Genomic DNA, 27,204 nt, shown 5'->3' on the forward strand with positions numbered 1-27,204 from the left:
GTTTGACATCCTATTCCTTTTTTCTCTCACTTTCCTCCGCTATCCCAAATGTCATTATATGACTTGCGCTCCTTAATATTGTTAATGTTGAAATGCTGAGACATGTCTGTCCACCCATCTTATGAACATGTTGACTATTGTCTCCTATACAATTTGCAGTGACTCTCAACTAATGCTAATAAAAAAAATTTAAAAAGAAAAAAGATGACACTGTGAATGAGCTACACAAAGAACTAGCCCAAAGTGTTATCCTCACCGATAATATTATACGACACCATTAAATGCTTTTTCAGAGGTCATGTCATAAGTCATATGTCCAGGAAAAATAAAGTAATTAAAGCATCCCTAGACAAATTACCTTCTGAGATCAAGGAATTGGTACATAGGTACAGTAATGAACCTTCAGACTTGGCTGCATTAAAACGACTCAAATATTAATTCAATTCTATTGTCAGTAAACTTGCCCATCCATGGGTTCATGCCCAAAAGGGCAAAAAATAGTTTTACCTAAATAAGGCCAGTAGATAACTAGCTGCATACCTGAAGTCCAAACGCAATTCTAACCGCCTCCAGATTAGCAGAGATGACCTGGGAAAATTACAAACGATGATTAATGAAACCCTGAAAGTATTCCAAATGTTTTCTACCAAATTATACACCCCCACACATTAATACTCCCAAGGGTGTCTGTCTACAATTCTTCCATAACCTCCCACTAAAGCTAATTTCTATTGACCAGCAACTAAACTTAAGCAGTCCAATCAACAGAGACGAGATTAGACTTGTTATAAAAAGTATCCCAGTTGGTAAAGCACCAGGATCAGACGATCTCCCCATTAACCTCTATAAAATCTTTGCTTACACCATTATAGAACCACTGGAGTCTGCCCTGAACCATTTCACGACCTCTGGTTTAGTGTCAGGTTCTGCCTCTAAGGCCAACAATGTGGTCATCCCGAAAGATGGGAAAACCCTTAAAACTTTAGACCCATCTCCCTAATAAACATGGAGGTGAAGATTTATGCTAAAATCCTCGCTAGGCGGCTTGCCCCCCTAATATCCAAAATGGTTCACTTCACCCAGACAGGCTTTATCAAAGGCCGTCAGGCCTGTGACAATATCAGCTTATTTTCCCATGTGAACGGAAAAGCTTCCAGCTCACTCTCCCCACTAGCAGCATCTATAGCCTTAGATGCAGAAAAGGCCTTCGATAAGGTTTCATGGCCATACCTAGAAGCCATCCTATCCAGATTCAACATAGGTGACCCCTTCATCAGAATGACCATGCTTTATACTCTAACCCCCTCAGCTAGAATAAAAATTTATGGTGCCTTATCACAACCCTTCTACCTACAACAGGTCATCTGCCAAGACTGCCCACTATGCCCTCCACTATTCTTTTTGGCCATTGATCCCCTTCTAGTAATGTTAAATGAAAACACAAACATTCCAGGCATGCAATTCAGTGACATACGTATGCAGATGACATATAAATATTTACGGAAACCCCAAACTCAGCCATCCCAGCGTGCCTAGAAATTATCTATATTATTTCCTGCTTCTCTGGTTATTCCTTAAACAAGGATAAAACAGAGATGCTACCTCTGAACATCCACTGCCGAACCGGCATTGTTGGCACCTCTAACTTTCAATGGAAATCTAACAGAAAACACCTAGCCATCTGGTTCTGCAATGATTTCTCAGAATCTGTTGCCATTAATGAAAGAAAGATAATTGGTAAAATGAGGGACATGTCCGCATGGTCTCCCAAACATATCTCATAGTGGGGCAGACTTGAAACTACCAAAATGATGGTGTCCCCACTGATTAATTTTCCATCTAGTATGCCTCCCTAAAATTGATAGGATTGCCTTGGAATTCCTCTGGAGCAAGAACAAAATCTAGAATCAACCTGAAAAAACTGAGAGTCCCTCCGAAGCTAGGAGATTGCAACTACCCTAATGAGGTAATCTACCAAATGGCGTTTAAGGCTGCGCAAGGTGCACGCTGGTTTGAGACTTCTTACTAGTTTGAGAATCTTCCTAGAAGCCAGCATGGCGCGATGTACAGATGTCAATCAGTCACGCATTGAACTTAGAAGCCAATCTGACTATGACTCACCAATCCTATCCACACTCCAGGAAGATTGTTAGAGACTCAATTTTAGCCTTACTGTCAGTGGACAAATCTCTGGCATGCAACATACACAAATCTCCCTCCCTATCATTATGGAACAATAAGAAGCTTCAGACCACCAACTCAAAGACCATTGTTCCGTTATGGGAGGCCAAAGGCATGTCATTTGTATTGGATCTTTACACGGACTCTGAACCACTGACGTTCGCAGCTCTACAGAGTAAACATCATCTCTCAAAGGTAGATTTCTATGACTTCCTACAGGTCAAAGCGACAGTGACCAAGCTAGGTCCACTTCAGAATCCAACGCTCCTTAGAAAGATACATCTTAGACATTTGGGAGGTCATTCTGCATCCAAGATCTATACATTACTCAATAATGCCAATCCACATTGTAATTCCCCACTACTAAACAAATGGTCGTCATATTTTTCCTCTAAAGACTCCACACCTCTCAGCAAGGAGGCTTGGTCTAAAATCTGCCAATGACTACTCCAAAACACACTAATCCCCTCACTGAGGCAAACAAAGTTCTTTTCTGCCCACTTCCTCTACTGGACACTGCCTAAACTCTTTAGATTAAAACTTAAAGACATCGACATAAGCTGGGTCTGTAACTCATCGCCTGGGGATGCTGAACAAGTTTTTTTTCCATGCCCCTGCCTGCCTTACTTTTGGTCAGACATCTCCCTACAACTGCACCAGAATTTTTAAAATCAACATCTCTCCAGACTTCTCATCGATTATCCTTGGTCCACACTCAGCCGAGCCACCAATTGAACTCCCAGATTCAGACCTTCGTTTACTAGATCTGCTGCTCACTCACCATTGCCCTTAAGGTAATTTTGATTGACTGGAAATCCATTAATAATGTTTCATATCATACATGGTGGGCATGGGTCACTTATCTTTGAGGTAGACCGCTAGACAAAGGCAATCCCCACTACATCGCAACGTGTATGGGAAACACTAGACGTCTTTATGCGCAACCTCCCTGCACAATAAGGGAACTCTCGGACACTGTCTCACTGCCATGGACTCCCTTTGCAACCTTAGCTATGGCAGTTTACCATCAACCCACTTTACACCCCCATCCCCTCCTACCCCTCTTTACTCCTATCTACTTTCTTACTTCATTTCAGTGTTTTTAGACCTCGGCCTGACGTAAGCAGCGCATGCGCTGCCTTGTCATACGAGGCTTCTTGGAATCGATACGATTCCAAAAGCCGTGTCCCAGCTCTGCCTTCAGTTCTCATTTGTGCGCGTCGTTTGGCGTCACGAATAATGCCAAAGGCAGTGCAATCATTGCACCTAAGGCATGCCAATCGCTGCTTGTTGACACCCTGTCTCCTTTTAGCCACGCCCAGCGGGATTAGATCTTTTACCCGCGGCGTAGGTTTATTATTAGCTTGCCGCACTTTATCACTTTGATTCGGAGCGCGGTGCCCACTTTAGGGACACCGCCCTCCGTTTATTTACTTTTTATTATTGCTTTGTTTCGGAGTGCGGTGCCCGCTTCAGGAACACCGCGCTCCATTTATTTACTTATTTTTATTACTTTGATTCGGAGCGCGGTGCCCGCTTCAGGGACACCGCGCTCCGTTTATTTACTTTTTTTTTAGTGCTTTGTTTCGGAGCGCTATAATGCCCTTGGTTCAAGTTTGCGCTATAATTATGCGGGACAGGCATGCGGGTGTGGCCTAATGTAATGTAATCGGACAATATCAGGTGAAAGCACTAAGCCCGGGAGTTGTGTGTGCGTGCGCGCGCTAAAAGGATTTGTTTTCAATTATCGCGCCCGTGTCTGGGCACGATAATTGAAAACAGATGTGGTCTGTGTGGGTAACCGCAAGCAATAGGCCGTGGGCGGAGCAAAGGTGGGACATGCACCAATTGCCTGCCGTCTTTCTTAGAAAGACGCACGCTAAGCCCAATAGCCCAATAGCCTGCCACGAAAACAAAACCACAAGCAACATCTTTTCAGAGGGCCAATATGTTCACTGTTATGCTGCAGGTTTATGAATCTTGTGATGAGCTCACGCCACTGCAAATTAGGTTGCCTGTAGTCGACAAGAAGAAACGCATTTATGGGGGCCTCCAAAGAGTCCGCCTGATGGCCAGTGTTAGTTACCTGTGCATGTTTTAAACGCTTCCTGTCTCCTGCCGTTTTTTTCCGAACGTTGAAAATGGAAAATCACTTCCATTCTGACCAGTGGAGTAGATGATTGTTTGATGTTCCTTGATTGAGGCTCCCTGCGTAAAACACAATAGTGGGCACTTTTGGAAGATTTTTCTCAGTACTTTCTTGAACCCTGTATGGTTTGATCTGGGCTGAAAAAAGTTTAGGCGGTTGGAAAAAAAGAACACGACTCCACTAATTTAATATGACAAACCCTAGTGATGAATATACTTACGCAAATTTGCGATGTCTTTTCTCTCGCCCTCTCTCTCTTCGCAAAATGTAACTGTAAGTTAATGTTCCTCTGTGAAAGTCTCTGTGGGCTGCGAGCAAAATGTATGTCGTAGGGGCCGGCTGGAGCTGTAAACAAGGAGCCACTTCCTATTTCAGGAGAGCTTTTAAAAACAAGCATTAAAAATGCAATAGGTCTCGCCTTTTGTTAAGTTAAAGCCATTTGCTTTGCTGTACAATACTATTAGCAAAGCAAATAGCTTTAACTTAATCAATGGCGAGACCTATTGCATTTTCAATGCTTGTTTTTTCTAGTTATGTATTCTAAGTCGAGTACCCAGGAGCCAACCGCACACCTAATGTCCTCCAGTGACAGACCACTCCCAAATGTCTTAAGAGCTATAATTCTGTAACCAAATATTTAGTCCTCACCTATTAACTAAACATGACTTGCATCCGACCCCCTGACATTCCCAATATTTTCAATGGTGTTATTTTGTCATTACTGTACTCCTATGCTCTCTCTAAGCTTGCAAGTATCGAAATGTAGTGTTATTTTTCTTTCTTTGTTTTACTTAAAAATGCAAATAAAAATATTCAGAACAAAAAAACTGAGGCAGAGCAATGTACTATGTTTCTTTTTCTGTGAACATATTGGACCGAAGGCATCTCACACCAAATATTTCGGAAAAGTCTGAGTGCATAGAGTATGTTTTAAAAGTGAACTCTTTAGATCCTATTTGTATTCATAAGCAGAGGAAACACCTTCCTTCAGCAGTGAAACTACCCCATCTCCACAGAACAGGTACATCTTGAGCAGAAATAGTGCACGCTTTCCTTCTTCAGAGGACAAATGTAGGCAGGGTAGGAACAGGGCAAGCTTTCCCCATCACAGGACTCATGAAATTCAGGCAACAGCAGGGAAAGTTTTCTTTTCTCACAGAACTGGGACAGGATGGCATTCACAAGACAAGCTTCCCACTTTCACAGAAGGCTGCAAGTGCAACCCTCCATTCTGAGCAAAACAGATCCAGCAGGACAGACAAGTACAGTTTCTCATCACTCATAGAACATGTACAGTTAAAGCATGAGTGACATGCAGATTAGAGACAGATCTCTGGAGCGAGTGCTTAGCTCACCGAGGGGAATCTATAGGTGAATGAGAGAGTGAATGTGTAAGTTCTGACACCATTCTCACTTAGGAAATATTCCACACCAGCATTCTGAAAATAGCAAGTTTTCCACATATTGAGATGTAGGGGTTAAATGATAGGTCATTGCTATTTGGAGCATCCACAACCTAAGCAACAATGCTCTGCACGAGCACACAGGTGGAAACCACTTCAAAAAGGTTTTGCATGCCTGCACACCAGGTGATGTGAACCCAAGCCTCCATGCTGCACCTGTTCAAAACAAATGTTGAGGCCCACCAGTGTTTGGGAGGGTCAATAGACAGTGTCCATTCTCATTTTCTATTCCCCAAAATGTAATATAGTAGCAATGTAATAGACTGTCGAACAAGCAATATTGAATGGAATACCTCTCAATTCACTCACATTTAGCAAGTGTTGCCCGCTTTCATCTTACATTCACCATGCATGCTAATATTTTAGAAGAGGAAAGTGGGAGATTTTGAAAAAGAAATTGGGGAGTGTATTCTCTCAATTGACTGCTATTGAAGGAAAGGCAATTTTAGGCAGGAAACTGTAAAACTATTTTGACTTAAAAGTCTGCCATCTGAACCACATCTGTCTGTATGTATGATTCACCAGCCTGATAAACATGCCTCCAGACTTTAATGGAGTCACCCACTTCTCAAACGTATATTACACTCCAAAAAAGCATTAATTTCCCATTGACATTTATGGGATGATCCTCTTAAACACCTGATTGCGTCTGCATTTTTGGATCAAGTGGGTGACAGGGATGATCTGGGGTTTCCAGCTTTACCAAATTGGTTGACCTTGGGCAAATGATACTTTCCCTGTGCCCCTGTACCCTGACGTGACAATATGTGTGCACCCCGATTGAGGATTAATGGAAGCTTCCAGCATATGCCAGTAGCAAGGTTTTCATGCACACATTCACGGTTATTTAACTGCAGGTCGCCACATTCCCTATTTGCATACTAATCCTGAAGCTGTATTCTGTAGGATCCTTCCTGTGCCTCAGCATGCCCTTCTAGACACAGACAGGTATATCTTTACTACCTCAGAGATGGCTGCAAATAGTCAGATGTGGACATCCTGCGCTAACAGCTACAAGTGTCCCTTCCAGTGGTCGAAGTGGGCGGGATGGGAGAGGTGCAACATGCCCATACTTTTTTAAGTTAAAGAAAACAGTTCCCCTACTTTCTGTGAAAAGATAATTGTCCCGGGATGATTAACTCCGTGAGCTGAAATGCTTCAGCTAAAGTGTAATGCAGGGAGTCTCCTGTGTTGTGAAAGCAAAGGCAAACAGACAGGTAAAGAATCCTTCTTGAAAACTGAGAGCTGGGAGTGTGAAGGACACTTATCAGCCCTGGAGGATGGAGAGATACTTTCTAAAATAAGAAAGGAGAAATGGGGATATGTCCTTCCGAAGCAGAACTAACAATACCTGTAGAGTTATATAAACATACTCTTCACCCGTCTACAATGCCACAAGCCGGGTAGAGCAGGAGCCAAATAGGTGCATGTGTGGGTAGGGACCCTTGACAAAGTAAGTGGTTTCTTATTGTGGATTCACATTGATGGAACTACTGGCAGTAAGAAGCAAATACTGATTAGATGTCTTCCTTTGTACTTGTATTCTTTACTACTTAACTGCTTTAGGGTTTGACTATAGAGTCACCCTTTGACCTCCTGCCCCTGTGGGTCATATGTCCCCAAACTTTGGGTGAGTCAATAGGAGAAACGAATCCGTTTTTTACAAAAAAATGCCATTTCCCTGTATGTTTGTTTGCAAGCGAGAGCTCTGCCTCCTGTGTGAATGTCTGATGTTTAAAGCAACATACACCGTAGGCACAAAACGATGAAAGATAAATACAGCATATATACTATCACATATGAATTCACCTCCTAATTATTGTGTGAGGTGAGCAGTGGCGTCACTAGGGTTGGTGTCACCCGGTGCGGGTAACTCATGGTGTCACCCCTTCACGACTTACCTCATGGACCTCCTCCGCCCGAGTCCGCCAGTGGACACAGTTGGCAAATAACGGGACCATACAGAATCCTTAGTAACGTTTGTAAATGTAGGTCCTATATTTACAAAATGTGCCTGTTAACAACAGTGTGATAATGATTCATTAATCAGGTTGTACAGTGGGCTACCTGCTAGTCAACAGTTTATTGGAATTTATAATATCATAGGTATGGTACTTTTTACTGGTGTGGTGTTCCCACTATCCATCAACACGATATATCAGTGGTCAAAGTGGGGGAAAAAAAGTAGGGGAACTGTGGGCGGAGAATCAGAGGGCCGGAATAACCCAAGGATTGGATCAGTGGGCGGAGCCAGAGGTGTGGCCAGAATGCGCAAACATCCCAATTTTTTGTATTTGTTTGGTTTCACTGCCCAGTTTTATCAACCGATGGATACACATGATTATTTAAGGTTATAATGAGTTATTGACAGTAAAATGTGTTCACAAAGTGGGATATGCTTCTAATCACAGAATGTCCCCAAATACGATAAAATGTGGAAGCACAAGCCATTTGTCTCCGAGCCATGGAGTTTCTGTCATCAGCACTTCTCCCTTTACCAAAACAGCAGTTCAAACATGAATTGCTAAAAATCCTAGATTGCAAATGTTTTCTAAATAATAATGGCTCTGCCATATTTGCCTCATAATGCAAGATCTGCAGCATGATCTGACCATTTAAACTAATAAATTGTTTGTTGCTCAAACGTATCAAAAGTTAATAAAAAATTTGACTTGTGTTGCTGCGGAGTAGATGACAGTTAATAGTTCACTGTTCTATGATAGGATTTTAACCTATAAACTGCAAGTAACAAAAGGATCTCTCTGACAAAAGCAGTAGCCCACTGGCCTATTTACATTATGTGCACTTTGTGATCTGCATGGTACATGTTCTTTGCAGCAGGTACATTAACCCTCTGAGCTACCTTTCCATGAGTCAAATCTTCCATTAGACAAAATTCCGATCTCTCTATAGGAAGAACATTAATCACCAGAGTCATCATGACATTTTTATTGTTACCGAAAATTACTGGAGGCCAGGAAGGAGGCAGCAAGCGCTTTTAGAACCATAATATACTTGCAAAAATGCTGCCTCAACCTAAAGTCAGCACCTGGTGCGGTCACACCGGTTGCACCACCCTAGAGCTGGCCCTTCTCAAGGGTCCTGTGATCTCAGTGACAGGGTCACTGTTCTAGGGTGTACTGCTTCATAGGCCTGCCGCAAAACTGGAGGTGAACTTCAGTATGAATAGTGGTGGACAAGCCTTGAAGGTTAATCTACACTTGTCATGATAGGGTCCACCAGCTGGTGCTACGACACCGGGGCTTCTAATGTCTTGCGAAGCCTTCTAAGGTCTAGCATGAGATAGTGCTCTCTCAGGAGAGTGGTCTGGCGGACTGGTTATTAAGGCTGAACCTGGTTCCCCAGTTCCAAATTCAGCAGCTCTGGCCATAGTGCCACATCCTCTCCCCCACTGAACACCATACTGCCCCACTGAGAAAAACTCAGACTGCCTTCAACTACAACCCAATTGTTGCCAGCTATAAACACCTGGATGCGGCTCAATTTAAATTACGCACTGGGCAAGAGCAATATGTGGCCTAAAAAAAAAGTGACAGCATCCTGGAAAAAGCAAACAATCATAGGGAATGCAACATTTTGCAAACCATGTGAAATGTAAGCAGGAACAACATGGTTACCTTAACGCTTTTACACTCACTGTTCAGAAATCAGTGAGTGCTTTTGCCTGAAAAGTTAAGGACATGACAACAGGGCCCTGAATTGACCCATTTCAATGGCCATTGCTTATATCCTTACAAAACGAAAGCAGTATGGTAAAAAAAGACAACATCCCTAGATACAGAGCAGCAGTACAAATTTTGTTTTTCAATCCTCACATTGCAGTACCTCCAGGATTGGTGCACTAGTTCCAAGCCCGGGGAAAACAAAGCCAAGACAACAAAAATAGCGCTTCACTGGCAAACTCTGTAAAAGTGGCGCTAATGTGTTTGGGTGTGAATAAAAATCAATCTGGACAGTTTGCTACCACTCTGTCTTACTTTATTTAGTTATTTATTTTTCCTATTTTTAAACTTTTATTCCTGATGCTGCATTTTGGAATTAAATGTCAGAAAAATACGACATTGATTTCCAGCAAAAGTGATTTTCTTTTTTGGATCCATTTCACAGGGAAGCAAATAAAAGAAGGAGAGGAGACAGTGTGCACTGCGCACAGGCACGTCCTCTTCCTAAAAGGTTAGGTTGCTCTGCGCACACGGGCCCCAGGGCCGGCTTTAGCGCTGGTGGCGCCCTGTGCGACAATGTTTGTTGGCGCCCCCCCCATTGACCACCTCCACCACGGATTCTCTCACTAGCACCCTTTAACAGTGACCAAGTCACCATAACCACACTCTCTCAGATGCATTGAATTAGTTATATAGCGCCACTCATACCAGTGTAGGGTGTCCGAGCACTTTGCATCACACACACATTACACAGAGACAATCAATCATAGGTGTGTAAATCCGTGTATAGGAAATGATACATAAACCAAAGGACTGAAAGTGTAGGAGTCACATGACATCCATACTGGTAGGCAGTATAGTGCTTGGTGTGGAGAAGCACAAACGCAGAATCGAAAAAGAAACAGCATAGTTGGGAGTTTTCTTTAATAATAAGAATCTATTTCTAGCCAAATTAACCCTTTTTGCAACATTAATCAATGTTCTAATAATGTATATTTTGAGGTGTGTATGCAGTTCTAGGATGAAAGTTAATAGCTCACTGTTGAATATTAGGACTTTAAGTTATAAATTGCAACAAAAGGATGTCTCTTTTGAAAGCAGTAACCTGCTGATCTGCACTCTGTAATCTACTTGGCACACGTTCTTTGCAGCAGGCATATTAACCCTCTGCACTAACTTCACCTAATTCAAAACCTCAACTTTACCAAACACTGATCTCTCCCCAGGAAGATAATTAATCACACCAGTTATCTTGACATTTATGTGAGGCCTGGTAATTGCTGGCGGAAAGAAACGCTGCAGCAGGTGCTTCAAAAGCATAATAAACTTTCAAACACGGCGCCCCCAGGAAGCCAGCACCCGGTCGCACCACCCTAAAACCGGCCCCTGACGGGCCCTGTTGGTGTCACCCCACTTGAGGGTGTCACCCGGTGCGGTCCGCACCCCCCGCACCCCCATAGTGACGCCGCTGGAGGTGAGTGTTCATGCACCAGTAAATCACACGTTGCAGTGATCTGCAAGTGAATGCCTAAGTTGAGTTGCATAGAATAAACTTGGCATGGTCACTACACATGATAGTAACGTGCATGAGAAGTTGTGAATGACACATTTAAACAGTCACACAATGGCACATGATAAAGGCACGGCACCATATGCACAGCCTAGAAATGTATATGCCATCTGAAATGAGATTCTCTGTTACAGGTCGTACCATTAGTGGCAAGTATAAACCTTCCAGTGCATGTGGTTATTAATTGCATGCTACACATGGTCAATCAATCGCGCACAGAGCTGCATCACTGGGGGCATGTTCCACAGTTGAATCCACCCTGACGAAAGCCCTGGATCTCTTCAGGCCTGTCTTAGTAGGGCTGAAACTTTTTGGTCGAGCAAGGGTCATAGGACCATTAAATCCTACAGTTTCCTTCCATAATTTAGTTTTTACTGTCCCCATCCACTCCGCCAATAAAGGGATACCTTAGAGTGGATGATGGATTTTTATCTTAAAGTTACACCCCCTAGTCTTTTTTCTTTTAAGAGCTCCCTGAAATACAGTCAAGCCCACCTTGACCTTAGGAGTCAGTGTGAACCCGATGATGAAGCATGACACTCAATAGTGTGTCTGAGGGTTATATATAAAAAAGGATTATTTTCCTTTCCCACTCCAAGTGGGGTGGAGTCCAAATGTGGCAAGCACTTCCTCTCATTACCGTGAGGTTAGAATGGATACTCTATAGGTATTGTTAAACAATCCCGCTTGCCAAGGTGCCTACTTGCCTGAAAGAAGTGTAAATGTGCACAATTGGTCAATCTGCAAATGTAAAGGAAGCTTGGAAGCCGGTATTGGCCTTACTTAATGGAATCACTTGATGCTTTCTGATGAGACAGATTTATTCTTTTTGACTGGTGTTGGAAAGGAGTTACCAGCTGAGCTGTGCAGTGTCTGCTTTCAAAGGTGCCCACGGAGATGCATGGTGCCTGTGATTAGCTCCTAACTATTCTCCAATCAGGATTCAATTCTGTGCTGGCCCTGCCAAGTGCCACGCATCTTGTGTTAGAATTATGGATTTACAGTCATTTTCCCACATTACTGCAATGCCTGAGATTGTCACGCAAAAGAATTGTGTCCTGAAGTGCGAAAGTTCCAGATTCTCGCTTAGCTGGGATGAACGGCATAATATGCTTCGAATACTCTTTTTCAAAGGCAACAAGATGGCGCTAGTGTACAATGGGAGGTATAGGATTCTCAATATATTGTGACGTGGAAATATCCTGGTATCACAGAAAGCCAAACGAACTTCAGAGATTTGAAGTCCAAAACATAAAACCACACACCCACCTAATTAATGTAAAAAAACACCCACTGCTCAAGCCACAGTATCAAACAGATAAACAGATGTGGATGTCCAGCCGCAAAACGGAGCTTCTAAACGCTGCAACTGGTATTCATGTAATACACTCCGATACCTTCGGGTCGAGCCACACTATATAAAATTGCAAAAAAATATGTAAAAAGACATGCCAAAAACTGGGTCAGTCTAAATTGCAGTAAAAGAGGGACCTAATTGGAGAACTGTACTGAGAGAAGATCCCCGCAGGGGTCCCCTCTCACATCCTGTAGTCGGCCTTGGGTCCCACGTGGCAAAGACCCGGGACAGACTCTGTCAATTGATCATGATCTGATTGATTGCCAGCCAGAGAGGCGCAGGCTGGCTAAGGCAGGGAATCTCTGTTTAATGTATTATTTCTTTGCAGCCTCACTCTGCAACAGGTGTCCGACCTAGGCTGTGGGCTGTGCCATCCTACTACTAAGTGTGGGTGACATTATACTGTTCGTGAGAAAGTGTCACTCATAGTCGTTCAATGTCACTCATTATAGTCAAATTATGAAAATTGTCACACATAAGCAATCTAAAACCTTTCCAGCTATGCTGTGCCTGTCTGGTTACAGACACAGATGTCTGCAGTGCATCTGCAGTGCATTAACTAAAAGAGGTTTTATAAAGTACTAAACTGCATTGCCCACTGATTAACTTACCTTGCATTTATTTTAAATTTAAACTGTGTGTTATTTTATAAGTACATATCTCAAGGTGAAAGCCCGAAAAAAGTTACAGAATAGTTTTTTTTTAGCCACGCCTTTGACCCCGCCGCCACTGCGCACAGCACACATTTCCCTTATGGCAGACCATCCAAATGTGAGACAAACTGCACATACAGAGCCGACCACCCTGCCTATTCTTCACTTCGTTTCCCTGCTAGGCACGGTAAAAGCCCTAATAGTATTTTCCCACCCAAGATGGCGCCTACTTCGTCCTCCTACAAAGCTATTTCATTCGTCAAAAGTGAAACCCTCACCTTGAAGCCCTATGGCATGTCTTTGCTACATGGAGACCACACCATAATACATTGGGAAAATAGATTTTACTTTATTGCAATATGGCCGCAGATTCAAAAAATTACAACCATTTTAATGATCTTGTAGTTCAAGTCAGACGATAGGAATAGGACCGCAGTAGCCCCGCCTATTCATTTGCATGCTGCGCGATGACATCACGCGCGGTCAGCTGGCGAATGTTTACAGCTGAGGGGAGCAGAGAGTGCAGCGAGCGGAGCATCGGGGGCACTGACTCAGGCTGGCGGCGGGGAAGCAACGTTTGCTGCGACGGGCAGGTAGGGACCGTGTGGCGCCTGACAAAGAGGAGACTGTGGAAAATGACACGAAACGCTGTGGGACAGACCACAGATCCGTGAAGACCCCGGCGCATGCGCAGCATTGCTTCGGCTTGGCCCTCCCCGCACCTTTCCATGCCAGCCCCCCCACCCCCTTTTGTTTTTGTTCTGGTCACGCCCTGTGTAATATGGCCCGCCCAACCGACGGAAAGCTTGTCTCCGGACTCAAAGGCTCAATCAAAATAGAAGAAGGACCCACGCTGTAGTTAGTAGCTAGGTAGACCCTTTCATGAAAAGGGAGGACGAAAGTAACAGCGACTTGAAGTTGACCAATAGGGGCATCAGTAGATTGACAGCTTCTGCAGGATTCCAGCAACTTGAAGTAGACCCCAAGGAGCATCAGTAGATTGACAGCTTCCGCAGAATTGCAACTCTTTTGGTAAAGACAACAACAAAATCTGAGACTGTTTTGACAGCTGCTTGGACTAATGTAGCTGCGCAGTGGCTCTATGTAGTGCATGGCAGTTATAATCCGTCCTGATGTAGTACGATGTCTTCAACTCACCCTTATTTGACAGTTTGACACCAGAAACATTTCTCCAGTAAGGTCAACCTTTGTGCACCATCAACCAGAAAAAATGAATTCTCCGATTACTCTAAATGGATCGTTCTCTCAAACATCTTACCATGTGCTCATGCGTGAGCCAAACGTTTTGATTGATGTAAATCACCCTTCAACATACGGGGCATGTTGTTTGGTTTTTCCCCCCTCATACATAGCTGCCAAGGTTTCAGATTGCTATGTGTGACATTTTCATAATTTCAGTGTAATTATGGGTGACATTTCAACGACTATGAGTGACACTTTATTGTGAGCAAAATCAAGCTGTGAAGACGAGGGACTCGAATAGATACTAGAAATTACACCTATTTGAGTATAGCTGTTGATGGTTCTGGTTGCTTATGTGAGACATTTTCATAGATTCAGTCGATTTATGAGAGTCATTCAACGACTAAACATTTTGCAATTTTTTGCGACCAAAATCATGCAATGAAGCCCATGAAAATAGGCAAATATCAGAAATCACACGCATTTGAGAAACAAGAAAGTCGAACTCTGCAGCAGTTGCTTTTAAAGCTATTATTTAATTTCTAAATATTCACCCCAACCTCAGGTCCAGTTAGCGGCTGAACCATATGTAACAAAGGGATGTGTGTGACAAAAGCAGCAACCTACTGCGCTATCCACATACAATACAGTTCAATACAATATGCTGCTAGACTTTCTTTGCAGCAGGCATATTAACTCTCTGGGCTACTTAATGGTGAGATTGAAAACTGCCACTAGACAAAACTGACCTCTCTCCAGCAGGAACATTAATCATCCGACTTATCTCTGACTTAGCAACTCTCACTGTGCTGGGAAATTAATGGCTGCTGCTTCATGCTGCCACTGTCAAGCAAGAATATTGAATACTTTGCACTACTAAATCATTAAAACTGCTAGTTTAGACAAAACTCCCACCTTAGATGGCCCTGCATTTACAGCACAGACAGACAACGTTAGTGTGCCCATTTCCAAGGCGCTATGCAGTGCTGGAGCCCCCTCCCCATTCTCGTAACATTAAACATTTTAAATGTCAGCAGTAGCAGATTAATATCTGATTTACCTGAATCTCTTTACAGCTGTCAGAATGATCCACCGAGAGGAGCTGCTACCGTGTTATCACTGAGATTGCTTGCTTGTCTCTTCTTCCGAGAGTGAGACGTTGAGACATACTGTAGTGCCTCAGCCTGTGCCGCCTACTCTCACTATGAGACTCACGCTGGAGTGGTGACTCTGGGGCAGAAGTTTGGCTCTGCCTGGGCAGGGCACAGCAATAGCACAGGTCCAGGTCACGAAGAAGTGAGCAGGTGGTTGATCCTCAAACACCAGCTTCCTCCTTTAACTCTGGGCCATGCAGCAGGGGATTTCCTGGGTGCCTTGGGGCCCGGCTTGCAGGTAAGAAACTCAACATCCTGCCACAGCATGCGTGCCGACCAGGCATGACTCCTCAACAAAAGTGTGTCCACGTGGGACTTGATGTGACCCAGGGAACAGTAACAGAGAGCAGGTTTGGTGGCGCTAGGTTAAAGAGCTTCTTGGTATAAATAAAGAAAGCCTTCTATGCCACAAAAAACAGTCTGGGTAATTGATGCATTACGTTAGGAAGATAGGGGCCTCTGCAGAGAGGAGTTAGAGACTAGCAGCAAGCGTCTCTTTGATAGTATTGTCCAGGCACCGACCCTCCCGGAAAGTGCGGGAAGTGTGTGAATCCTCAATCCGCCGCTCTTGCTTGCCCCTGATAACATTTCTCTAATAAAAGCAATAAGTTGCACTGACTTTCTACTACCTGTAAGTACTGCGCTTTTTCAAATCACTCGAGCACACTATTTCAGGCACAATTCATCTTACCAGAGGAGCAGCTTTAACCCCGTGATAAGGATCTGTGTCAGTCACTATATTCTAACTGTAGCCACCCACTCACTAGTCGCGCCACAGCGTCATGAGAACGTGTTGTCATTAATTATGCTGTGGTGCATGTCGGGTGAATTTCTGTTACACTGTAGCCGCTTATAGCTGACGACTCTCCCTCAAGCATACCGGAAGCAGAGTGCACGGCGCTCTGACACTCCAGACAAAACCAGCTTTAGTTTCAATCAGTATGGTGCATCATGATTACTCAGCGCTTCTGACGAGGTGCAATTATGCGTGACTTCGCATTTCAGTGCAGTGATGCGGACCACCACACTGAAATGCGTTAGTCTAACACCTGATGCGTGGTATTTGGCAGGGCTGCTTATAACTTTAGGCCCACGTGCCACACAACCAAAGTGCGGTTGGCCAAGAGTCTTTGGAGATTGCGACTTTCATCAAGTGGGAGAAAGTTTTAACAGGGAGAAAGCTAAATGATCATTTGAGGCAAAAAGGGTAAACAAATGCACATGTTGCACCTAAATTGATTCATACCAGTATTTTCAGATGTCACAAATGTGGTCATTTGGCTTCTATGCACTTCAAACCAAGACTTTAAGCCTACCGATAATACTGACTGGCCTTTTCACTAAAGCCAACCTCTTCAGTTCATAGACATGGAACTACTGTGAACATTGTGATGAGCTCTCAGATTTAGATATACATTTTGTTCAGGACATTACCAAACAAAGTTTTCTCCAGATCTGAACTCAATTAGCTTGACATTATAAGTCCCTTTGTCATTCTTTTGTCCTGTCCAATCATATTCAGACATTGGCTGAACTTACCAAGACCTAAACTGTTATTTCAACCAACTATGCAAACTACTCGGCATTTGTAACCTGTGTATCGTCAGTGATATTTTTCATTTCTGGTCTGCAGTTTCTTGCTGGTTTGAGTTTGACCTGGTGAAAGCTTTCTGCCAGCAGCGAACAGCACTGAAATAATTTTGGAGAACCAGTTTGTATAGCTTGAATGGTAGAACAGAGAACATAGCAAGGCTTGAGTGAGGGGATGGAATGAATCATGGAAAAGGTAGGCAGTGTTATTGAAATCGGAATAACAGGCCTCGGTGGTATCCAATTTGTTATTGAAGCAAAGAGACCTTGCTGTAGTCTATCCTCCAGTGTGATAGGGTGATTGACTCAAATGGGTATTTCTTCAAAGTGCAACAAAGTAGCAAAAGGGGGATGTACATTCTCCACCCTGATGTTTGTAGCATGTGTTTCCATAGACCTATTTATTCGTTCCACAAATGTGAATTATTTAGGTCAAACCAAGACCGAGAACAGACCTCCGATGTAATGGCTTCTAAGAGTTTTCAGCTATTGATATGTTATATTAAAAAGGGTATAACACGTGGCTAATCCCCCAAAGGGTTTTGTGATGCTGAGGAAAGGAACCATATGCAGGTATAAATTCAATTCAGAGAGGCCATAGTGACAAAACAACGTTGCAGCTCTGAGGAACGTCCAATCACATACATGGACCTAAATTGAAAGCCTATACGAATCCCTCAGCTATAGATGCAAATTTATCTGGTATGAGCCATCTTTCATAGACAGAAATTTAGAAGGATGGCTTCTAGGAGCACTTCACCATAAAGAACTGCTACAATTGCGCCGAGGAGCTCCTATGCTCCCGTGTTAATTATAGTTAAACAGTGGTGCCAATTGGGAAATACCTTTTCCAGACAACTTTTGCCCATAGCGTGCACTGGGAAGATCCATTCCGGTATGGAGGACCGCATTGGGACTGAGGACTGACTATAGAGAATTCCTGAAACTGATAGCCTTGATGAAGTCATATGCACGTTTCCCCCCCAAACAACAAAACACGTGTTGTCTAAAACTCTGAAGAGGTTTCAAAAGCACAGAATAAACCCATGAAGTCAAGAAAAGAAGTCTTCTCTGTTGTTCATACTATATATTTCAGGCCTCGGTTTTTCCATTTTTTTTTTTTTTACTGATTTTTACAGATAAATACAGATAGAAAAAATGATTTTCCTGTCTCTGTTAATTTTTAAAGTGGAAAAATGCTGAAAATGGTGCTGCTTGTGAGACTCTCCATTTTGTCTTTCATGAATTCCAGCCAACAGCTGAGCTGATAGACAGCATGGAGAGTTAAAAAACACAGGATGCGATTTCCTTAAATAAAGGCATATGTTAACATATATTTGTAGTATAACGCTAATATGTACCTGTAAGTGTTTTGTTTTGTTATACGTAGCTGCTTAATTTGCTAAAATGTGACAGGCATCCATGTATGAGTGCACGGTCAAGAGTTAAATAAAAGTGGAAATAAACCATTTTGCAGCTCCATTTATTCTCAAAACACAAAATGAATATGGATAAATTCCAATAAGATGTCCGAAAAATAAATATGGATTCATACAGATGTAAATGTAAAAAAAAGAAATACCATAAAACCGGGAGCCCTATATATATTGTACTGATTTTGTCTAATATTGTTTGCATGTGCCTCTTGATTCTAATTAAAGCAGCCATATTTTCAGTTTTTCTTTCCTAAAAGATTGATGAGAGTCTGTCATTCTCAGATCTTGAGTCAGCGAATTCCAGTGTTTTGCAGCCAGATAGAAGAGCACTCACCAAGACTCTAGCGTGAGAAGCATGGGATTGTGATTAGATTGGAGTTGGAGAGTGGACAGAGCGAGGAAGGTGATGGCGTTCAGTCTTCTCCCCGGCATTTATTATTCCAGAGTTTGTGAGGTTTTTGGAGATCACACATGAAGATTTAAAGATCAATCTCTTTCCATTTGGAAGCCAGTGAGGACTAGAAAGATGACATGACTCTGATTGTCATTTTGAAAGTTTCAGAAGTAGCCAGGTTGCGGTATTCTGAACGACCTGCAATAGATTAGGAAAAAATGAGGAAGACCGAGGTAAAGGGAGTTGGCATAATCCAGTCTTGAGGTGATCAAAGACTGTACTACTGTTTTTGTTTCAGGAGGAAATGGCAATAAGAGTTCTGACCTAGTAAGACTAAAAAGAATGACCCTGCATTCCTCAGCACTAGAAATCGGACTACACTTTAGTTCCTAGGCAGATGACTGTCGAAATATATATTGTTGCATCAAATTTTGTATACTCTGATCTTCATTAACAGTTGTTAGGAGCCCTGGCGCAGAGACCTCCAAGCGATACAAAAACTGCCCCTCACTGAAAGTCCAGGGAAGTGCAGCTCCCTGGAGCACACACCCATTTATAAATAAAAAGAACAGACAGGGAATTTCTAGGTGCCCTCAGCATAAGTGATGTGAATTGTGCAACGGTCTGCTCTGCTCCTCCATATGTTCCTTTTTACCTGCTGTGGAATCATGTCAACCCTCCCAAAATAGCAAAAGCCTCCAACCTGGATGCAATCACCAACTCTGCAGATCTTATACACCATCCATAAACTGTTAATCTCTATAAAGTCAATGGGATCGCACTCCACAAAAACTAAGTTCCACACCCCAGCGACTCAGTAGGCTCATGCGAGTCTTCTGTAATAGAAATAGAAGAAGTAATCACAGATAATGGCCCACAAAGCAGCACAGAACTTACAACAGGTGCACACCCTTTATAACGCGCAGTAAAACTATGGTACAAACTTTTGTTGCATTTTTCATTTTGTCCTTTAGTTTAGCAGTAAATATTGATTAATTTTCAGTTAGTTAATTTTGTTTCTTTTAATTGGTGCAGTTCCATTTTCACTGAGGTTATCGTCTGACATCATGACGATTCATTCCGCACTGGAACAGTGACTTGTATGTTTTACCATTTGAATTGTTGTGTGGCATTGAAGGTCAGCAGCATCTAACAAACATGTTTGAACTCTTCAAGAGCTTTATTGAGAGCAAAACATGATTGTGTACAAGATATCAAATTGTGAGCCCTCAGAAGTAGGAATAGAAGTGATAGCTCCAACAACACGAGGACTGAAACCGCAGCTCCTTAGGGACATTGGCTACAAAAACATGTCCCAAGGCAGTTGTCTCCGCTCTTTTATGGAGTATTACTAACTGTATGGGCCCTCCTTTTGACAGGATTGAAGGGTAAGATGAATCCCAAATTGTATGTTTTTTATTTTTATAAACTATTTTTATTGATAAAGTGCATCAATACAGATAATTTGCATTCAAAATTGTATGATTTTAATTGGTAATTTTTATTATTTATTCTTTTTTTTTAATTTATAATGAGATCCCCTCCAGCATAACTATGACAGTTCTAAAACACTTCAGCCTGTAGAAAATATAGGTAGAGACTGACATCCCCTCTGGCATTCCAACCCATAAAGATGGATGTAGCAACAACTTGGTAAACACACTGTTAACAGAATGTAATTGAGGTGGCCATTTTGTAATGTTATAGTATCGGTGTGGAAAAACAGAACACAAACATGCGACTTGTTTGGTAATCTGCACGATCTTGCAATATCAATTCAAGTAAAAACTCAAACATTGCACTGTTGAAATGTGAGTGGTGGATGTATTTGTAAAGTAATTGCTGTGCATAGAAATATTGCACAAGTGGCTTCTGCTTTACCTCCGACAGCACGTTCTAAAAAAGGAAACACTTTAACCCCATTTGTGGGCTTTTTGTTTATTTACGGAAAAAAAACTGTGTCTTCTAAAAGGATGAAGTTAGCCAGCATACTTTCACACCCACTGTAACCCCCTTAGAGACTTTAGTAAGAAAAGGATCCCTTCTGCAGTATTTACAAATGAACCGGCTGCCTTGTGGCTGATATCTGCTGCTCTGCGTTCAAAGTGCATGTTTTATCAAAATGTTTAACAAACAGGAAGTCCGCCTGGCCCAGCATGTTACTCTTAAATAACTGTAAAAGGCTGGGGAGAGGGCCATGTTCTTATAATGACTTAAGTCAAAAACATGACTGCTTCAGTATGTGTTTTTAACCTCCAAATGTTGTTCGGCTTCAAAAGCAATGCAAAAATGGGGATCCATCAGATTAAGAGGGATAATGTCTTTCAATAGAATTTTATATCTGTTTTGTTGTGCGTAGGAGACAGACCACCAAAGGCGTTGTGCAACACCTCCACCCGGGCACGTGTTTGCTCTTTGCACCCACTTTGTACCTGTTCTGGGTCCAGCACTTCTAACATTCCTTCGATGCGCTCCTAAGAACACGAGCACACTTCTGTTTGTTTCGGAAATTTGATGAAGTTCGCCATGTTCATCTGAGTGTTGGTGAACCCAAGGTAAGCCAGCTTGTGCCCAGGTGAGATCTCTTGTACCATCATCAGTTAACTTGTTGCTCAGGCTTTTTGGTGCTTCCTAAGAACACAACTACACATCTCCAGTGGAAGATTGCAGGTGTACAGGCTTTGTCATAATGGTTCTGATTACATTTGCCCAAAGAGAAATTGTGAGCATTATGCAGTTACAAAAAAAGAATTCTAAGCTTATTAATATTCAAGTAGCTGCAAGAGTTATTTTTGGGACTGTCATGGTTATTCCTTGTAGTTCAGGCTGAACAGACTTTAACTCTTACCCACATGAGGCATGTTACAACAAAACGTACTCTTTGTAAACGTGTACAAGTAGTTGCAATACAAGTTGTTCTTTGCTTATCTATGGTATTCATTTCAGGCTTGCAACCATCGCGGCTGTCGTAGGAAGCTCTAGTACAGACCAGTATGGCCTACTTCCATCCGCAGATTTCCATCCTTCCTTTCTTGTAGTTCAACTAAATATTCTCTTCGGAAACACCAGTAGGACTGTGGAGTTTACACCTTTATGATCTTCAGACATCTAATACTCAGGAACTCCAACATTAACTACTGCTGTCTCGCTGTGCCAAGACTGTCAATTCCCTGCAATTGCTTTGTGACACCGCAATTCAAGATTGCAGAGCTGCACATTCTCTTTCATTCATTTCTTTACTTACGATAGTGGAGTCCCGGTGGTGCAGGTAACATTTCTCCCCCTTTCTCCAGTTCTTTGGTGACACTCGTTTGAAAGGGATTACCTTTTGTCCGATTACCAAATGTCCATTTTGCAGCGGTCGTATTTTGTGTTCAACCCTTCCATTACATTTAAATTGCAGGACAAGTTGGATCATCATATCCATGTCAAAGGAATCTTTAGTACAAATTTGGCAGGTTGATTGCTCTCTAGGGACAGCTCTAAGTGATCTTGGTATAGGCCTCCAAATGAAGAAATCTGCTTATACTAGCCTGTCACTGTATATTGAGCAATGTGTGTGCGACTAAATTAAATGTGACTCAGCTCTTCTGAAAAATACTCCTATCATTTTGTACACAATAAAGATCTATGTGAAGAGAGCTTTACCCATTTGATGATCGACACCTATCGAGATATTTCAAATAGTGGGTTTTGTCTATGTTTTCTTCTGCTTCTTTATTAAAAGTGAAAATGTTCTTGCGGGGCAAAATCTGCTTCGTGAGACCTTCATTAAAAGTTAATATTATATGGAGATATGACCGGCAAGACGGTGGCTGCGGCCATATGTGTGGTAGGGCTTCGGTGGTTTAGCCAACCGCACTCGCTGGGGAAAGTCTCAGGGACACACTAGTCACCCACACCAGGCCATAGTCTTCCTTCCAGCTTCCCCATATTTTCTCAAATTGTTTTTTGCATCCCCTCGCATTGTATACAAGCTTTTCAGCTTCCATACAGTGAGTCATGCCCGTTATCCACATTTTCTTAGTGGAGGCCACAGCCTGACTCCAACATTTAGCTATATCCCTTTTCGCCCGAACAAGCCCCATGATACAGAAAAGTAAATGCGTCCTCGCATGTCTACGTTGCCGGGGATTCCCAGTCATACAACTTGTGGTGTCGCTCGGATGGGTACTTTTAGGATCTCTGTTAGTTCGGCGGTAATCCCTCGTCAGTAAGATTCAATAAGGGGGCATGCCCACACCATGAGAAAGAAGGTTCTCTCACAGTTCACACCTCAGCCAATTGGGAGAAGGAGCTCTCCCTATTTTGAACAATCTACATCGATCATTATATACCTTGTGTAGTATCTTCGGTTGGATAAGCCAAATGCTTATTTTAATTGCTACTTCACATGGTTGGATCAATGCAGCCTCCCAATCTCTATTTTCGATACCGCTTACGTCCGGTTCCCAACATGTAATTTGTCCGGCCCATTCTTTGAATGTGTGGTATGTGTGCGAAAATTACTTTTTCTGCAATTTCTTCCCCAAGTATTCTACTCTAATTGACCACTATCCTTCAGGGACGCCTAGTCTATGGATTCCGCTTGTAGAGTGTGTCTTATTTGGAGCTAACGGTATTCTTGCAATGGGTCGAGCTCATATTCTGCATACAGTTCACCAAAGGTCGTAGCCCGCCACATCCTCCAGTGTGGGGATACCAGCAAGATCCTACTTAATGTAGACAGTTATGTTCCTCATTTACTGTAGTCGGTCATCTGACCAGAGGGGTAATTTGTTGCCTTGTCCGATGCAATCAAGGAGGCCCTGCTCGGTTGCAGGAGCGCATGTCTGTCTACTTTGCCATATCTGTAGTGCAAGTGGGTGCAGGTCTCCATCAAGGCCCTTTCTAGTCTTGTCGCCAGGTCATCTCTGGAGGTGAAGCACCACTCATTAATTTGGGGTGGAGCTGGGATGCTTTTAGTATGCTCTGAGGTTGGGGAACAATATTCCACCATTATATACGTTGATCTGAAGCACACTCCGGGCAAGCAGCGTGTGTAGTGTACCATCCACTTTGTAGGGATGCGCCAGGGAATGCTTTGATGAACGTACTTGAATTTTGGCAGGGTGATCATCTTAAATAGGAAAGCCCTGCCCATGAGTGAGAGGGGCAAGTTTTGCCATCTGTCTATGCCCGAAACTCAAAGAAGACCACCATCAAGGTTTTGCTGCAGAAACTGGGGACAGTTGCACATAACCTTAATCCCTATGTACCAGAACCCCATTGGCGTGACTGTTGTGTTCTGTGGGATAGGTTTGTTCCAATCTCCCATGCAGTTCAGGGTCGATTTGGCCCAGTTGATTTTGTAACCTGCATAACGTTTGAAATTAGCAAAAAAGAACAAAACCCTTGCAGTAACATCGTGGGGTCGGACAGATGCAGCAGTATGTCATCAGCGCACAGTGACACTTTCTCTGGCTCACCCGCCACTTCTGGGAAGCCTACTATGTCCCACCTTATACACATCCAGGAAGTTAACAGTTTAATGCAGAGGGTAAACAGTGGCGGCGGTAGCGGCTTCCTGGCGAGTCCTCTCCTTACAGTCTTGCCATCTTTGCCAAAAACAATATGTAAAATTACATTACATTATATTAATTAAAGGTAGAACTTTTGGTTGTTCAATCTTGTGTCATCTGTTCATTTGTTTGTCACTTTAAAGATGAATGATCTGTCATTACTACACCAGATATTCTTATACCATGAGCATGGGCATGGTCTCTTATTCCTTTGCCTTGGATTATGATGGGCCATAATCATAATTAATATAATTACCACACTTATTTCACACAACATCATTTGCCTGGTACCTGATGACTGGTGTTATTTGTAGGTTTAACTCCTCACAGGTCTGTGTATTGAATAGTGGTGTCCCCAATGAGATAAGAGCTAAAGGAGAGATCTAGGACAACTGTACTTGAAAACCCTATAATATAAGTGTTTTTAGTGACATTCAACCATGCAGTTTTACATTTTTTTTATTTTACGGAGTTTTATGTAGCGTGAACTTGACCCGAATTGGGTATCAGAACGCTTTACATAGCACCAGTTGCATTACATGAGACACATTCATTTTTTGTTAGGCACGGGGCGATTAAGTGATTTGCCCAGAATCACAGGATGTTCAGCGTCATTGCCGAGACTCTAAACTAGATCCCCAGATTCGAGTTCGACCTCTCTAGCCGTTAGGAAATTGTTTCATGACTGGCATATCAGTTGGCAATTAAGTAAGCAGGGTATGCAGTGGTCGATCAATGGCTTTGGTGAGCTCTGCTAGCCTTATATATCATTAGAAACAGTTGGAGTCGTACTACTTTTCCATTGAATGAATAATTTTTGTTTAATTACCTAGGTAAGTGAATGTTTTCTACCTCCCCATTTTATGAACAAATGAAATGGCAATTACATTCGTAGTTTTTAATTTATTTATATAATTTTAAATGATGGTGTGAACTCAGCTAAATTATATTACACAAGGTCAGATTCATGTTTTTTAGCATTGGGGAGATTAAGTGATTTGCCCAGAATGACAGCGTGTTGAGCTAACACCAGGACTTGAACCTGGTTCCCCTGATCTAAAGTCTGCAGCTCTGACCATTGGGCCACATATCCTCCCCATTTCTGACACTTGTGGTGTGAGGAAGAGTTATCTTGGGACTTCTATTGAATGCTAAATCATCAATTAAACTTACAATTATTTGTTTTGCTGATATCCCGTTTTAGTTGATCTGCTAATGGCAATGAGTTGATTGTACCAGAATCAATTATCCCCATCAACTTGAATGGAAAAGGACTGTCACATGGCTCAGAAAAGCATGCATCCCTGCCATTTGTTTCCGTTGATGAGGTTTACTGTAGTTATGATTTTCTTAGGGCCATGTTGCACACACCAGTTATCCAAGCGTGTTAAGGGCCCATAGTGATGAAGCATGCAAACAAGAGCTGAGCTCGATAATCGGCAAAGACGCACCTTGTGGACCCTCCTTTACTGATCGTGGCTACCATCATCACCCCACCAACTGTTGAGGATTGACAATGGTGGCAGCAACAGATTATAGATGCAAGCCCAGAATTTTTACCTGTCATCTACCAAGGAGAGTTACCTACTGGCCTTTCCTTTTTTAAATTAATCTGTCCGTCCCCTCGCAACCAGGTTCTTTTAAGCATCCATGTGGGATATAGATGATGCAGCTAGCATTATCATCTTCTGTGCAATAAGGGGTGTGTGTGGACCATATGTGTGGTTCATGACTGTGGCTGCTCAGGAATTAATTTTGATTTACTGTACATTAGTAGCTGAGATGCAGGTGGAGAGAGCCTGTCAAACAGCAGTCTGAATTGCAAGGGTGTTCCAGAGCAACCTGCAGGTCTATGTAGTGGGTCAGATTTTTAGTTGTGGAGGATAAGAGACATACGACCCCATTGTAGTGTAAAGACAGCCTTTGCCCCCTTCCTGAACCATTTTTTCCACAGAGATGTTACCCCACTCCCAACTTGCTAAGAGTTAGTTACATTAGGAAGCCTTTTCCCCCTTGTAGGCCTTTGTTGTTGATCTATCCTAATAGGGAGGTTCTGTCCCTACCACACTTTCCTTCCGACACTAGAGGACAAAGACCTTGACTTGAACAGTCTAGGAGGAATCTGCAAAAGTTAAAAACTACCTGAAATTGGTCCCAATGCCAGACCTGTGGAATACACAAACTATGTCTGTAAATGTATTATAATTTTGGGGCAGAAATCACAAGGCTTTCTGTAAGGATTTCTCAACTTGTACAAAATCTCCCACACCAGTGGAGACTTAGAAAGATCTCTACGCTACACAGTTGGGGTCGTTGATGCCTACTCCCTTTGCCAGTTATGTGAGCAGTAACCTATGAAATGTTCTCCATCGTGCCAGTAAGAGCTGCTTTGTAATCAGCTTGAAGTAAAGTGGCCCACTGCCTGTTATAGATGGCGACTTGGGGTATTTGAGCAGAAGAGGAAAGCTACCTAGCAGTGGAAGAATTTGAGGAGCTAGATGAAATGAGCAGAACGTTGGCCCACTGCAGCCGAGTAAGAATCTGGTCCACCCGGTAGTGTGCTGAGGCCTTTTATCCTGGTCCTCCGGTAATGGCTTGGCACTAAGAAAATGCACAAATGCATCCAGCAGTTTCATTCAAAGAAACATCTGTGACTGCTTGGCGCTAAAATAAGCTTCCAACTGCAGTCAGGTGTTGGCCATCGCAGACCCATCACCAGAATCACTGCTGTAACCCTGGGTGGGCTCTCAGAACCAAAGCTGCATAGACGCGCTCTAACCTGATCCTCAAAGACCATTGCTAGAGCCTGC

The 27,204-nt window shown here is 42.8% G+C and overlaps 1 protein-coding gene across 3 annotated transcripts in view; it reads left to right on the forward strand.

Moving 5' to 3' along the window:
• PCMTD2 (protein-L-isoaspartate (D-aspartate) O-methyltransferase domain containing 2) overlaps positions 1-27,204 on the forward strand; it is a 167,461-nt gene that overhangs the window by 61,368 nt on the left and 78,889 nt on the right. The window contains exons 1-2 of one of the 3 annotated variants that reach the window (XM_085619677.1): positions 13,519-13,649; positions 21,193-21,408. The gene's annotated coding sequence lies outside the window, so the exon portion shown is untranslated. Of the gene's footprint in view, positions 1-13,518; positions 13,650-21,192; positions 21,409-27,204 lie in introns of those variants that run through there. The other 2 variants (XM_085619675.1, XM_085619676.1) reach the window with 2 other exon arrangements.

The sequence above is a fragment of the Triturus cristatus genome, chromosome 7 (genome assembly GCF_964204655.1).
Source record: "Triturus cristatus chromosome 7, aTriCri1.1, whole genome shotgun sequence".
NCBI lineage: Eukaryota > Metazoa > Chordata > Amphibia > Caudata > Salamandridae > Triturus > Triturus cristatus.